Below are 17,915 nucleotides of genomic sequence, written 5' to 3'. Positions count from 1 at the left end.
CGTACGAAATAACGAACGAACGTACGTAGGCACGAAAGAACGAGCGAACAAACGTACGTACGGATGTACGTTCGTAAGTACGTACGTACGAAAGGACGAACGAACGTACCTAAGAACGAATGAACGACTAACGAACGAACGTACGCACGACCGAACCAATGATCGAACGATCGAACAAACAAAGGAAAGAACGAATGAAGGAACGAACAAACGTAAGTATGTACGTAAGTACGAATGAAAAAAACGAACGAACGAACGAAATGAAGGAACGAGCGAACGTACGTAATTACGAACGAACGTACGAATGAAATTACGTACGTACGAACGAACGAAAGGAAATAACGAACGACCGAACGAACGTACGTACGTACGAACGAAAGAACGAATTACCTATGTACGATCAAACGAACGAGCGATCGAACGAACGAGCGATCGAACGAACGTTCGTACGAATGAAATAACGAACGAACGTACGTACATACGTACGTACGAACGACCGTACGGACGGATGGACAAACGACCGAACGTACGTATGAACGAAAGAACGAACGTACGTACGTAAGCACGATCGAACGAACGTAAGTACCTACGAACTAACGATCGAAAGTACGTACGAATGCACAAAAGAACGAACAAACGAACGAAGGTACGTACGTATGTACAAACGAACGAACGTATGTATATACGTACGTACGAATGACCGAACGTACGAACGAACGACCGAACGTACGTTCGAACGAAAGAACGAACGAACGAAAGTACGAACATACGTACTTATGAACGAAGGAAATAACGAACGAACGTACATATGTAAAAGGAATGAACGAACGTACATAGGAACGAACGTATGTACGTACGAAAGAACGAGCGTACGTACGTATGAACGAACGAACGATTAAACGAACGTACGTACGTATTACGAAAGAACGTACGTACGTACGAACGAACGGACGAATGAATGAACGGACGAATGATGAACGAACGAATGGACGTACGCACGAGCGAATGATCGAACGTACAAACATACGTTCGTACGAACCAAAGAACGAACGTACGTACGTAGGTACCTACGTATGTGCGTACGAATGAACGACCGATCAAACGAACGTACGAACGAACGACCGATCGAACGAACGTATGGACGTACGAACGAAAAAAAGAACGAATGAATGAACGAACAAAAGAACGAACGAACGAACGAATGAACGAAAGAACGTACGTACTTAAGTACGAACTAACGAACGAATGAAAGGAACGAACGAAAGAACGAACGTACGTAGGCACGAACAAACAACGAATGAACTTACGTACATAAATATTATGAACGATCGAACGTACGAAATAACGAACGAACGTACGTAGGCACGAAAGAACGAGCGAACAAACGTACGTACGGATGTACGTTCGTAAGTACGTACGTACGAAAGGACGAACGAACGTACCTAAGAACGAATGAACGACTAACGAACGAACGTACGCACGACCGAACCAATGATCGAACGATCGAACAAAGGAAAGAACGAATGAAGGAACGAACAAACGTAAGTATGTACGTAAGTACGAATGAAAAAAACGAACGAACGAACGAAATGAAGGAACGAGCGAACGTACGTAATTACGAACGAACGTACGAATGAAATTACGTACGTACGAACGAACGAAAGGAAATAACGAACGACCGAACGAACGTACGTACGTACGAACGAAAGAACGAATTACCTATGTACGATCAAACGAACGAGCGATCGAACGAACGAGCGATCGAACGAACGTTCGTACGAATGAAATAACGAACGAACGTACGTACATACGTACGTACGAACGACCGTACGGACGGATGGACAAACGACCGAACGTACGTATGAACGAAAGAACGAACGTACGTACGTAAGCACGATCGAACGAACGTACGTACCTACGAACTAACGATCGAAAGTACGTACGAATGCACAAAAGAACGAACAAACGAACGAAGGTACGTACGTATGTACAAACGAACGAACGTATGTATATACGTACGTACGAATGACCGAACGTACGAACGAACGACCGAACGTACGTTCGAACGAACGAAAGTACGAACATACGTACTTATGAACGAAGGAAATAACGAACGAACGTACATATGTAAAAGGAATGAACGAACGTACATAGGAACGAACGTATGTACGTACGAAAGAACGAGCGTACGTACGTATGAACGAACGAACGATTAAACGAACGTACGTACGTATTACGAAAGAACGTACGTACGTACGAACGAACGGACGAATGAATGAACGGACGAATGATGAACGAACGAATGGACGTACGCACGAGCGAATGATCGAACGTACAAACATACGTTCGTACGAACCAAAGAACGAACGTACGTACGTAGGTACCTACGTATGTGCGTACGAATGAACGACCGATCAAACGAACGTACGAACGAACGACCGATCGAACGAACGTATGGACGTACGAACGAAAAAAAGAACGAATGAATGAACGAACAAAAGAACGAACGAACGAACGAATGAACGAAAGAACGTACGTACTTAAGTACGAACTAACGAACGAATGAAAGGAACGAACGAAAGAACGAACGTACGTAGGCACGAACAAACAACGAATGAACTTACGTACATAAATATTATGAACGATCGAACGTACGAAATAACGAACGAACGTACGTAGGCACGAAAGAACGAGCGAACAAACGTACGTACGGATGTACGTTCGTAAGTACGTACGTACGAAAGGACGAACGAACGTACCTAAGAACGAATGAACGACTAACGAACGAACGTACGCACGACCGAACCAATGATCGAACGATCGAACAAACAAAGGAAAGAACGAATGAAGGAACGAACAAACGTAAGTATGTACGTAAGTACGAATGAAAAAAACGAACGAACGAACGAAATGAAGGAACGAGCGAACGTACGTAATTACGAACGAACGTACGAATGAAATTACGTACGTACGAACGAACGAAAGGAAATAACGAACGACCGAACGAACGTACGTACGTACGAACGAAAGAACGAATTACCTATGTACGATCAAACGAACGAGCGATCGAACGAACGAGCGATCGAACGAACGTTCGTACGAATGAAATAACGAACGAACGTACGTACATACGTACGTACGAACGACCGTACGGACGGATGGACAAACGACCGAACGTACGTATGAACGAAAGAACGAACGTACGTACGTAAGCACGATCGAACGAACGTACGTACCTACGAACTAACGATCGAAAGTACGTACGAATGCACAAAAGAACGAACAAACGAACGAAGGTACGTACGTATGTACAAACGAACGAACGTATGTATATACGTACGTACGAATGACCGAACGTACGAACGAACGACCGAACGTACGTTCGAACGAACGAAAGTACGAACATACGTACTTATGAACGAAGGAAATAACGAACGAACGTACATATGTAAAAGGAATGAACGAACGTACATAGGAACGAACGTATGTACGTACGAAAGAACGAGCGTACGTACGTATGAACGAACGAACGATTAAACGAACGTACGTACGTATTACGAAAGAACGTACGTACGTACGAACGAACGGACGAATGAATGAACGGACGAATGAATGAACGAACGAATGGACGTACGCACGAGCGAATGATCGAACGTACAAACATACGTTCGTACGAACCAAAGAACGAACGTACGTACGTAGGTACCTACGTATGTACGTACGAATGAACGACCGATCAAACGAACGTACGAACGAACGACCGATCGAACGAACGTATGTACGTACGAACGAAAAAAAGAACGAATGAATGAACGAACAAAAGAACGAACGAACGAACGAATGAACGAAAGAACGTACGTACTTAAGTACGAACTAACGAACGAATGAAAGGAACGAACGAAAGAACGAACGTACGTAGGCACGAACAAACAACGAATGAACTTACGTACATAAATATTATGAACGATCGAACGTACGAAATAACGAACGAACGTACGTAGGCACGAAAGAACGAGCGAACAAACGTACGTACGGATGTACGTTCGTAAGTACGTACGTACGAAAGGACGAACGAACGTACCTAAGAACGAATGAACGACTAACGAACGAACGTACGCACGACCGAACCAATGATCGAACGATCGAACAAACAAAGGAAAGAACGAATGAAGGAACGAACAAACGTAAGTATGTACGTAAGTACGAATGAAAAAAACGAACGAACGAACGAAATGAAGGAACGAGCGAACGTACGTAATTACGAACGAACGTACGAATGAAATTACGTACGTACGAACGAACGAAAGGAAATAACGAACGACCGAACGAACGTACGTACGTACGAACGAAAGAACGAATTACCTATGTACGATCAAACGAACGAGCGATCGAACGAACGAGCGATCGAACGAACGTTCGTACGAATGAAATAACGAACGAACGTACGTACATACGTACGTACGAACGACCGTACGGACGGATGGACAAACGACCGAACGTACGTATGAACGAAAGAACGAACGTACGTACGTAAGCACGATCGAACGAACGTACGTACCTACGAACTAACGATCGAAAGTACGTACGAATGCACAAAAGAACGAACAAACGAACGAAGGTACGTACGTATGTACAAACGAACGAACGTATGTATATACGTACGTACGAATGACCGAACGTACGAACGAACGACCGAACGTACGTTCGAACGAAAGAACGAACGAACGAAAGTACGAACATACGTACTTATGAACGAAGGAAATAACGAACGAACGTACATATGTAAAAGGAATGAACGAACGTACATAGGAACGAACGTATGTACGTACGAACGAAAAAAAGAACGAATGAATGAACGAACAAAAGAACGAACGAACGAACGAATGAACGAAAGAACGTACGTACTTAAGTACGAACTAACGAACGAATGAAAGGAACGAACGAAAGAACGAACGTACGTAGGCACGAACAAACAACGAATGAACTTACGTACATAAATATTATGAACGATCGAACGTACGAAATAACGAACGAACGTACGTAGGCACGAAAGAACGAGCGAACAAACGTACGTACGGATGTACGTTCGTAAGTACGTACGTACGAAAGGACGAACGAACGTACCTAAGACCGAATGAACGACTAACGAACGAACGTACGCACGACCGAACCAATGATCGAACGATCGAACAAACAAAGGAAAGAACGAATGAAGGAACGAACAAACGTAAGTATGTACGTAAGTACGAATGAAAAAAACGAACGAACGAACGAAATGAAGGAACGAGCGAACGTGCGTAATTACGAACGAACGTACGAATGAAATTACGTACGTACGAACGAACGAAAGGAAATAACGAACGACCGAACGAACGTACGTACGTACGAACGAAAGAACGAATTACCTATGTACGATCAAACGAACGAGCGATCGAACGAACGAGCGATCGAACGAACGTTCGTACGAATGAAATAACGAACGAACGTACGTACATACGTACGTACGAACGACCGTACGGACGGATGGACAAACGACCGAACGTACGTATGAACGAAAGAACGAACGTACGTACGTAAGCACGATCGAACGAACGTACGTACCTACGAACTAACGATCGAAAGTACGTACGAATGCACAAAAGAACGAACAAACGAACGAAGGTACGTACGTATGTACAAACGAACGAACGTATGTATATACGTACGTACGAATGACCGAACGTACGAACGAACGACCGAACGTACGTTCGAACGAAAGAACGAACGAACGAAAGTACGAACATACGTACTTATGAACGAAGGAAATAACGAACGAACGTACATATGTAAAAGGAATGAACGAACGTACATAGGAACGAACGTATGTACGTACGAACGAAAAAAAGAACGAATGAATGAACGAACAAAAGAACGAACGAACGAACGAATGAACGAAAGAACGTACGTACTTAAGTACGAACTAACGAACGAATGAAAGGAACGAACGAAAGAACGAACGTACGTAGGCACGAACAAACAACGAATGAACTTACGTACATAAATATTATGAACGATCGAACGTACGAAATAACGAACGAACGTACGTAGGCACGAAAGAACGAGCGAACAAACGTACGTACGGATGTACGTTCGTAAGTACGTACGTACGAAAGGACGAACGAACGTACCTAAGAACGAATGAACGACTAACGAACGAACGTACGCACGACCGAACCAATGATCGAACGATCGAACAAACAAAGGAAAGAACGAATGAAGGAACGAACAAACGTAAGTATGTACGTAAGTACGAATGAAAAAAACGAACGAACGAAATGAAGGAACGAGCGAACGTACGTAATTACGAACGAACGTACGAATGAAATTACGTACGTACGAACGAACGAAAGGAAATAACGAACGACCGAACGAACGTACGTACGTACGAACGAAAGAACGAATTACCTATGTACGATCAAACGAACGAGCGATCGAACGAACGAGCGATCGAACGAACGTTCGTACGAATGAAATAACGAACGAACGTACGTACATACGTACGTACGAACGACCGTACGGACGGATGGACAAACGACCGAACGTACGTATGAACGAAAGAACGAACGTACGTACGTAAGCACGATCGAACGAACGTAAGTACCTACGAACTAACGATCGAAAGTACGTACGAATGCACAAAAGAACGAACAAACGAACGAAGGTACGTACGTATGTACAAACGAACGAACGTATGTATATACGTACGTACGAATGACCGAACGTACGAACGAACGACCGAACGTACGTTCGAACGAAAGAACGAACGAACGAAAGTACGAACATACGTACTTATGAACGAAGGAAATAACGAACGAACGTACATATGTAAAAGGAATGAACGAACGTACATAGGAACGAACGTATGTACGTACGAACGAAAAAAAGAACGAATGAATGAACGAACAAAAGAACGAACGAACGAACGAATGAACGAAAGAACGTACGTACTTAAGTACGAACTAACGAACGAATGAAAGGAACGAACGAAAGAACGAACGTACGTAGGCACGAACAAACAACGAATGAACTTACGTACATAAATATTATGAACGATCGAACGTACGAAATAACGAACGAACGTACGTAGGCACGAAAGAACGAGCGAACAAACGTACGTACGGATGTACGTTCGTAAGTACGTACGTACGAAAGGACGAACGAACGTACCTAAGAACGAATGAACGACTAACGAACGAACGTACGCACGACCGAACCAATGATCGAACGATCGAACAAACAAAGGAAAGAACGAATGAAGGAACGAACAAACGTAAGTATGTACGTAAGTACGAATGAAAAAAACGAACGAACGAACGAAATGAAGGAACGAGCGAACGTACGTAATTACGAACGAACGTACGAATGAAATTACGTACGTACGAACGAACGAAAGGAAATAACGAACGACCGAACGAACGTACGTACGTACGAACGAAAGAACGAATTACCTATGTACGATCAAACGAACGAGCGATCGAACGAACGAGCGATCGAACGAACGTTCGTACGAATGAAATAACGAACGAACGTACGTACATACGTACGTACGAACGACCGTACGGACGGATGGACAAACGACCGAACGTACGTATGAACGAAAGAACGAACGTACGTACGTAAGCACGATCGAACGAACGTAAGTACCTACGAACTAACGATCGAAAGTACGTACGAATGCACAAAAGAACGAACAAACGAACGAAGGTACGTACGTATGTACAAACGAACGAACGTATGTATATACGTACGTACGAATGACCGAACGTACGAACGAACGACCGAACGTACGTTCGAACGAAAGAACGAACGAACGAAAGTACGAACATACGTACTTATGAACGAAGGAAATAACGAACGAACGTACATATGTAAAAGGAATGAACGAACGTACATAGGAACGAACGTATGTACGTACGAAAGAACGAGCGTACGTACGTATGAACGAACGAACGATTAAACGAACGTACGTACGTATTACGAAAGAACGTACGTACGTACGAACGAACGGACGAATGAATGAACGGACGAATGATGAACGAACGAATGGACGTACGCACGAGCGAATGATCGAACGTACAAACATACGTTCGTACGAACCAAAGAACGAACGTACGTACGTAGGTACCTACGTATGTGCGTACGAATGAACGACCGATCAAACGAACGTACGAACGAACGACCGATCGAACGAACGTATGGACGTACGAACGAAAAAAAGAACGAATGAATGAACGAACAAAAGAACGAACGAACGAACGAATGAACGAAAGAACGTACGTACTTAAGTACGAACTAACGAACGAATGAAAGGAACGAACGAAAGAACGAACGTACGTAGGCACGAACAAACAACGAATGAACTTACGTACATAAATATTATGAACGATCGAACGTACGAAATAACGAACGAACGTACGTAGGCACGAAAGAACGAGCGAACAAACGTACGTACGGATGTACGTTCGTAAGTACGTACGTACGAAAGGACGAACGAACGTACCTAAGAACGAATGAACGACTAACGAACGAACGTACGCACGACCGAACCAATGATCGAACGATCGAACAAACAAAGGAAAGAACGAATGAAGGAACGAACAAACGTAAGTATGTACGTAAGTACGAATGAAAAAAACGAACGAACGAACGAAATGAAGGAACGAGCGAACGTACGTAATTACGAACGAACGTACGAATGAAATTACGTACGTACGAACGAACGAAAGGAAATAACGAACGACCGAACGAACGTACGTACGTACGAACGAAAGAACGAATTACCTATGTACGATCAAACGAACGAGCGATCGAACGAACGAGCGATCGAACGAACGTTCGTACGAATGAAATAACGAACGAACGTACGTACATACGTACGTACGAACGACCGTACGGACGGATGGACAAACGACCGAACGTACGTATGAACGAAAGAACGAACGTACGTACGTAAGCACGATCGAACGAACGTACGTACCTACGAACTAACGATCGAAAGTACGTACGAATGCACAAAAGAACGAACAAACGAACGAAGGTACGTACGTATGTACAAACGAACGAACGTATGTATATACGTACGTACGAATGACCGAACGTACGAACGAACGACCGAACGTACGTTCGAACGAACGAAAGTACGAACATACGTACTTATGAACGAAGGAAATAACGAACGAACGTACATATGTAAAAGGAATGAACGAACGTACATAGGAACGAACGTATGTACGTACGAAAGAACGAGCGTACGTACGTATGAACGAACGAACGATTAAACGAACGTACGTACGTATTACGAAAGAACGTACGTACGTACGAACGAACGGACGAATGAATGAACGGACGAATGAATGAACGAACGAATGGACGTACGCACGAGCGAATGATCGAACGTACAAACATACGTTCGTACGAACCAAAGAACGAACGTACGTACGTAGGTACCTACGTATGTACGTACGAATGAACGACCGATCAAACGAACGTACGAACGAACGACCGATCGAACGAACGTATGTACGTACGAACGAAAAAAAGAACGAATGAATGAACGAACAAAAGAACGAACGAACGAACGAATGAACGAAAGAACGTACGTACTTAAGTACGAACTAACGAACGAATGAAAGGAACGAACGAAAGAACGAACGTACGTAGGCACGAACAAACAACGAATGAACTTACGTACATAAATATTATGAACGATCGAACGTACGAAATAACGAACGAACGTACGTAGGCACGAAAGAACGAGCGAACAAACGTACGTACGGATGTACGTTCGTAAGTACGTACGTACGAAAGGACGAACGAACGTACCTAAGAACGAATGAACGACTAACGAACGAACGTACGCACGACCGAACCAATGATCGAACGATCGAACAAACAAAGGAAAGAACGAATGAAGGAACGAACAAACGTAAGTATGTACGTAAGTACGAATGAAAAAAACGAACGAACGAACGAAATGAAGGAACGAGCGAACGTACGTAATTACGAACGAACGTACGAATGAAATTACGTACGTACGAACGAACGAAAGGAAATAACGAACGACCGAACGAACGTACGTACGTACGAACGAAAGAACGAATTACCTATGTACGATCAAACGAACGAGCGATCGAACGAACGAGCGATCGAACGAACGAGCGATCGAACGAACGTTCGTACGAATGAAATAACGAACGAACGTACGTACATACGTACGTACGAACGACCGTACGGACGGATGGACAAACGACCGAACGTAAGTATGAACGAAAGAACGAACAAACGAACGAAGGTACGTACGTATGTACAAACGAACGAACGTATGTATATACGTACGTACGAATGACCGAACGTACGAACGAACGACCGAACGTACGTTCGAACGAAAGAACGAACGAACGAAAGTACGAACATACGTACTTATGAACGAAGGAAATAACGAACGAACGTACATATGTAAAAGGAATGAACGAACGTACATAGGAACGAACGTATGTACGTACGAAAGAACGAGCGTACGTACGTATGAACGAACGAACGATTAAACGAACGTACGTACGTATTACGAAAGAACGTACGTACGTACGAACGAACGGACGAATGAATGAACGGACGAATGAATGAACGACTAACGAACGAACGTACGCACGACCGAACCAATGATCGAACGATCGAACAAACAAAGGAAAGAACGAATGAAGGAACGAACAAACGTAAGTATGTACGTAAGTACGAATGAAAAAAACGAACGAACGAACGAAATGAAGGAACGAGCGAACGTACGTAATTACGAACGAACGTACGAATGAAATTACGTACGTACGAACGAACGAAAGGAAATAAAGAACGACCGAACGAACGTACGTACGTACGAACGAAAGAACGAATTACCTATGTACGATCAAACGAACGAGCGATCGAACGAACGAGCGATCGAACGAACGTTCGTACGAATGAAATAACGAACGAACGTACGTACATACGTACGTACGAACGACCGTACGGACGGATGGACAAACGACCGAACGTACGTATGAACGAAAGAACGAACGTACGTACGTAAGCACGATCGAACGAACGTACGTACCTACGAACTAACGATCGAAAGTACGTACGAATGCACAAAAGAACGAACAAACGAACGAAGGTACGTACGTATGTACAAACGAACGAACGTATGTATATACGTACGTACGAATGACCGAACGTACGAACGAACGACCGAACGTACGTTCGAACGAAAGAACGAACGAACGAAAGTACGAACATACGTACTAATGAACGAAGGAAATAACGAACGAACGTACATATGTAAAAGGAATGAACGAACGTACATAGGAACGAACGTATGTACGTACGAAAGAACGAGCGTACGTACGTATGAACGAACGAACGATTAAACGAACGTACGTACGTATTACGAAAGAACGTACGTACGTACGAACGAACGGACGAATGAATGAACGGACGAATGAATGAACGAACGAATGGACGTACGCACGAGCGAATGATCGAACGTACAAACATACGTTCGTACGAACCAAAGAACGAACGTACGTACGTAGGTACCTACGTATGTACGTACGAATGAACGACCGATCAAACGAACGTACGAACGAACGACCGATCGAACGAACGTATGTACGTACGAACGAAAAAAAGAACGAATGAATGAACGAACAAAAGAACGAACGAATGAACGAAAGAACGTACGTACTTAAGTACGAACTAACGAACGAATGAAAGGAACGAACGAAAGAACGAACGTACGTAGGCACGAACAAACAACGAATGAACTTACGTACATAAATATTATGAACGATCGAACGTACGAAATAACGAACGAACGTACGTAGGCACGAAAGAACGAGCGAACAAACGTACGTACGGATGTACGTTCGTAAGTACGTACGTACGAAAGGACGAACGAACGTACCTAAGAACGAATGAACGACTAACGAACGAACGTACGCACGACCGAACCAATGATCGAACGATCGAACAAACAAAGGAAAGAACGAATGAAGGAACGAACAAACGTAAGTATGTACGTAAGTACGAATGAAAAAAACGAACGAACGAACGAAATGAAGGAACGAGCGAACGTACGTAATTACGAACGAACGTACGAATGAAATTACGTACGTACGAACGAACGAAAGGAAATAACGAACGACCGAACGAACGTACGTACGTACGAACGAAAGAACGAATTACCTATGTACGATCAAACGAACGAGCGATCGAACGAACGAGCGATCGAACGAACGAGCGATCGAACGAACGTTCGTACGAATGAAATAACGAACGAACGTACGTACATACGTACGTACGAACGACCGTACGGACGGATGGACAAACGACCGAACGTACGTATGAACGAAAGAACGAACGTACGTACGTAAGCACGATCGAACGAACGTACGTACCTACGAACTAACGATCGAAAGTACGTACGAATGCACAAAAGAACGAACAAACGAACGAAGGTACGTACGTATGTACAAACGAACGAACGTATGTATATACGTACGTACGAATGACCGAACGTACGAACGAACGACCGAACGTACGTTCGAACGAACGAAAGTACGAACATACGTACTTATGAACGAAGGAAATAACGAACGAACGTACATATGTAAAAGGAATGAACGAACGTACATAGGAACGAACGTATGTACGTACGAAAGAACGAGCGTACGTACGTATGAACGAACGAACGATTAAACGAACGTACGTACGTATTACGAAAGAACGTACGTACGTACGAACGAACGGACGAATGAATGAACGGACGAATGAATGAACGAACGAATGGACGTACGCACGAGCGAATGATCGAACGTACGAACATACGTTCGTACGAACCAAAGAACGAACGTACGTACGTAGGTACCTACGTATGTGCGTACGAATGAACGACCGATCAAACGAACGTACGAACGAACGACCGATCGAACGAACGTATGGACGTACGAACGAAAAAAAGAACGAATGAATGAACGAACAAAAGAACGAACGAACGAACGAATGAACGAAAGAACGTACGTACTTAAGTACGAACTAACGAACGAATGAAAGGAACGAACGAAAGAACGAACGTACGTAGGCACGAACAAACAACGAATGAACTTACGTACATAAATATTATGAACGATCGAACGTACGAAATAACGAACGAACGTACGTAGGCACGAAAGAACGAGCGAACAAACGTACGTACGGATGTACGTTCGTAAGTACGTACGTACGAAAGGACGAACGAACGTACCTAAGAACGAATGAACGACTAACGAACGAACGTACGCACGACCGAACCAATGATCGAACGATCGAACAAACAAAGGAAAGAACGAATGAAGGAACGAACAAACGTAAGTATGTACGTAAGTACGAATGAAAAAAACGAACGAACGAACGAAATGAAGGAACGAGCGAACGTACGTAATTACGAACGAACGTACGAATGAAATTACGTACGTACGAACGAACGAAAGGAAATAACGAACGACCGAACGAACGTACGTACGTACGAACGAAAGAACGAATTACCTATGTACGATCAAACGAACGAGCGATCGAACGAACGAGCGATCGAACGAACGTTCGTACGAATGAAATAACGAACGAACGTACGTACATACGTACGTACGAACGACCGTACGGACGGATGGACAAACGACCGAACGTACGTATGAACGAAAGAACGAACGTACGTACGTAAGCACGATCGAACGAACGTACGTACCTACGAACTAACGATCGAAAGTACGTACGAATGCACAAAAGAACGAACAAACGAACGAAGGTACGTACGTATGTACAAACGAACGAACGTATGTATATACGTACGTACGAATGACCGAACGTACGAACGAACGACCGAACGTACGTTCGAACGAACGAAAGTACGAACATACGTACTTATGAACGAAGGAAATAACGAACGAACGTACATATGTAAAAGGAATGAACGAACGTACATAGGAACGAACGTATGTACGTACGAAAGAACGAGCGTACGTACGTATGAACGAACGAACGATTAAACGAACGTACGTACGTATTACGAAAGAACGTACGTACGTACGAACGAACGGACGAATGAATGAACGGACGAATGAATGAACGAACGAATGGACGTACGCACGAGCGAATGATCGAACGTACAAACATACGTTCGTACGAACCAAAGAACGAACGTACGTACGTAGGTACCTACGTATGTACGTACGAATGAACGACCGATCAAACGAACGTACGAACGAACGACCGATCGAACGAACGTATGTACGTACGAACGAAAAAAAGAACGAATGAATGAACGAACAAAAGAACGAACGAACGAACGAATGAACGAAAGAACGTACGTACTTAAGTACGAACTAACGAACGAATGAAAGGAACGAACGAAAGAACGAACGTACGTAGGCACGAACAAACAACGAATGAACTTACGTACATAAATATTATGAACGATCGAACGTACGAAATAACGAACGAACGTACGTAGGCACGAAAGAACGAGCGAACAAACGTACGTACGGATGTACGTTCGTAAGTACGTACGTACGAAAGGACGAACGAACGTACCTAAGAACGAATGAACGACTAACGAACGAACGTACGCACGACCGAACCAATGATCGAACGATCGAACAAACAAAGGAAAGAACGAATGAAGGAACGAACAAACGTAAGTATGTACGTAAGTACGAATGAAAAAAACGAACGAACGAACGAAATGAAGGAACGAGCGAACGTACGTAATTACGAACGAACGTACGAATGAAATTACGTACGTACGAACGAACGAAAGGAAATAACGAACGACCGAACGAACGTACGTACGTACGAACGAAAGAACGAATTACCTATGTACGATCAAACGAACGAGCGATCGAACGAACGAGCGATCGAACGAACGAGCGATCGAACGAACGTTCGTACGAATGAAATAACGAACGAACGTACGTACATACGTACGTACGAACGACCGTATGGACGGATGGACAAACGACCGAACGTACGTATGAACGAAAGAACGAACAAACGAACGAAGGTACGTACGTATGTACAAACGAACGAACGTATGTATATACGTACGTACGAATGACCGAACGTACGAACGAACGACCGAACGTACGTTCGAACGAAAGAACGAACGAACGAAAGTACGAACATACGTACTTATGAACGAAGGAAATAACGAACGAACGTACATATGTAAAAGGAATGAACGAACGTACATAGGAACGAACGTATGTACGTACGAAAGAACGAGCGTACGTACGTATGAACGAACGAACGATTAAACGAACGTACGTACGTATTACGAAAGAACGTACGTACGTACGAACGAACGGACGAATGAATGAACGGACGAATGAATGAACGACTAACGAACGAACGTACGCACGACCGAACCAATGATCGAACGATCGAACAAACAAAGGAAAGAACGAATGAAGGAACGAACAAACGTAAGTATGTACGTAAGTACGAATGAAAAAAACGAACGAACGAACGAAATGAAGGAACGAGCGAACGTACGTAATTACGAACGAACGTACGAATGAAATTACGTACGTACGAACGAACGAAAGGAAATAAAGAACGACCGAACGAACGTACGTACGTACGAACGAAAGAACGAATTACCTATGTACGATCAAACGAACGAGCGATCGAACGAACGAGCGATCGAACGAACGTTCGTACGAATGAAATAACGAACGAACGTACGTACATACGTACGTACGAACGACCGTACGGACGGATGGACAAACGACCGAACGTACGTATGAACGAAAGAACGAACGTACGTACGTAAGCACGATCGAACGAACGTACGTACCTACGAACTAACGATCGAAAGTACGTACGAATGCACAAAAGAACGAACAAACGAACGAAGGTACGTACGTATGTACAAACGAACGAACGTATGTATATACGTACGTACGAATGACCGAACGTACGAACGAACGACCGAACGTACGTTCGAACGAAAGAACGAACGAACGAAAGTACGAACATACGTACTAATGAACGAAGGAAATAACGAACGAACGTACATATGTAAAAGGAATGAACGAACGTACATAGGAACGAACGTATGTACGTACGAAAGAACGAGCGTACGTACGTATGAACGAACGAACGATTAAACGAACGTACGTACGTATTACGAAAGAACGTACGTACGTACGAACGAACGGACGAATGAATGAACGGACGAATGAATGAACGAACGAATGGACGTACGCACGAGCGAATGATCGAACGTACAAACATACGTTCGTACGAACCAAAGAACGAACGTACGTACGTAGATACCTACGTATGTACGTACGAATGAACGACCGATCAAACGAACGTACGAACGAACGACCGATCGAACGAACGTATGTACGTACGAACGAAAAAAAGAACGAATGAATGAACGAACAAAAGAACGAACGAACGAACGAAAGAACGTACGTATGTACGAACGAACGAACGGACGAAGGAATGAACGAACGAATGAACGTACGCATGAACAAATGATTGAACGAAGAAACGTACGTACGTACGTACGAAGGAACGAACGAACCAACTAACGAAAAAACTAAAGAAGGAACGAACGAAAGTACGTACGTACATACGTACGTACGAACGACCGAGCGAACGAACGTACGTACGTGCGTGCGTACGAACGAGCGAACAAAAGAACGAACGAACGAACGTAAGTACGTACGAACGAACGAACGTATGTACGTACGTATGTACGAACGAACGACCGAACGGTCGAAGGAACGGTCGAAGTACGTACGAATGAACGATCTTACGTACGTACGTACATACGAACGAACAAACGAAGGAACTAGCGAACGAACATACGTAGATAAGTGCGTATGAACGAACGATCGAATGTACGTACGTACGTAAATAGTACCTAAGTTCGTACGTACGAATGAGCAAACGAACGGACATACGTACGTACGAACGAAGTAACTAAAGAATGAACCAACGAAAGAACTAACGAACGAACGGACGAACGTAAGTACGTACGTACAAATGAACGAATGAACGTACGTACTTACGTTCGAATGAACAAACGGACGAATAAAAGATCGAACGAACGAAAGAACGAACGAACGTACGCACAAATGAACGATCGTATATAAGTACGTACGTACGAACGATCGAGCGAACGAATGCACGTACGTACGTGTGTACGTACGAACGAAACAACGAACGTACGTTCATACGTACGAATGAACGAAGGAACTAGCTAACGAACGTAGATAAGTGCGTATGAACCAATGGTCGAACGAAAGAATGTACGTACGTACGAATGAACAAACGAACGTACATACGTACGAACGAACTAACCAAAGAATGAACCAACGAAAGAACTAACGAACGAACGTACGTACGAACGACCGAGCGAGCGAACCAACGAACGTACGAACTAACGAATGAATGAAAGAACGAACGTACGTAGTTACGAACAAACGAACGAACTTACGTACGTAAATACGTATGAACGATCGAACGTAAGAAATAACAAAAGAACGTACGTACGTTGGCACGAAAGAACGATCGAACAAACGTACGTACGGATGTACGTTCGAAAGGACGAACGAACGTACGTAAGAACGAATGAACGACTAACGATGGAACGTACGTACGAACGATAGTACGTACGTACAAACGAACGAAGGAAGGAATGAAATGAAGGAACGAGCGAACGTACGTAATTACGAACGAACGTACGAATGAACTTACGTACGTACGAATGAACGAAAGGACGTACCTACGTTAGTACGTATGTACGATCGAACGAACGAACACAAGAACGAACGTAGCAACGTACGTTCTTACGAACG

This window comes from Octopus bimaculoides, chromosome 28, assembly GCF_046866305.1.
Source record: "Octopus bimaculoides isolate indiv1 chromosome 28, ASM4686630v1, whole genome shotgun sequence".
NCBI lineage: Eukaryota > Metazoa > Mollusca > Cephalopoda > Octopoda > Octopodidae > Octopus > Octopus bimaculoides.
The sequence above is the reverse complement of the archived record's forward strand: the minus strand, read 5'-3'. Positions refer to the sequence as shown.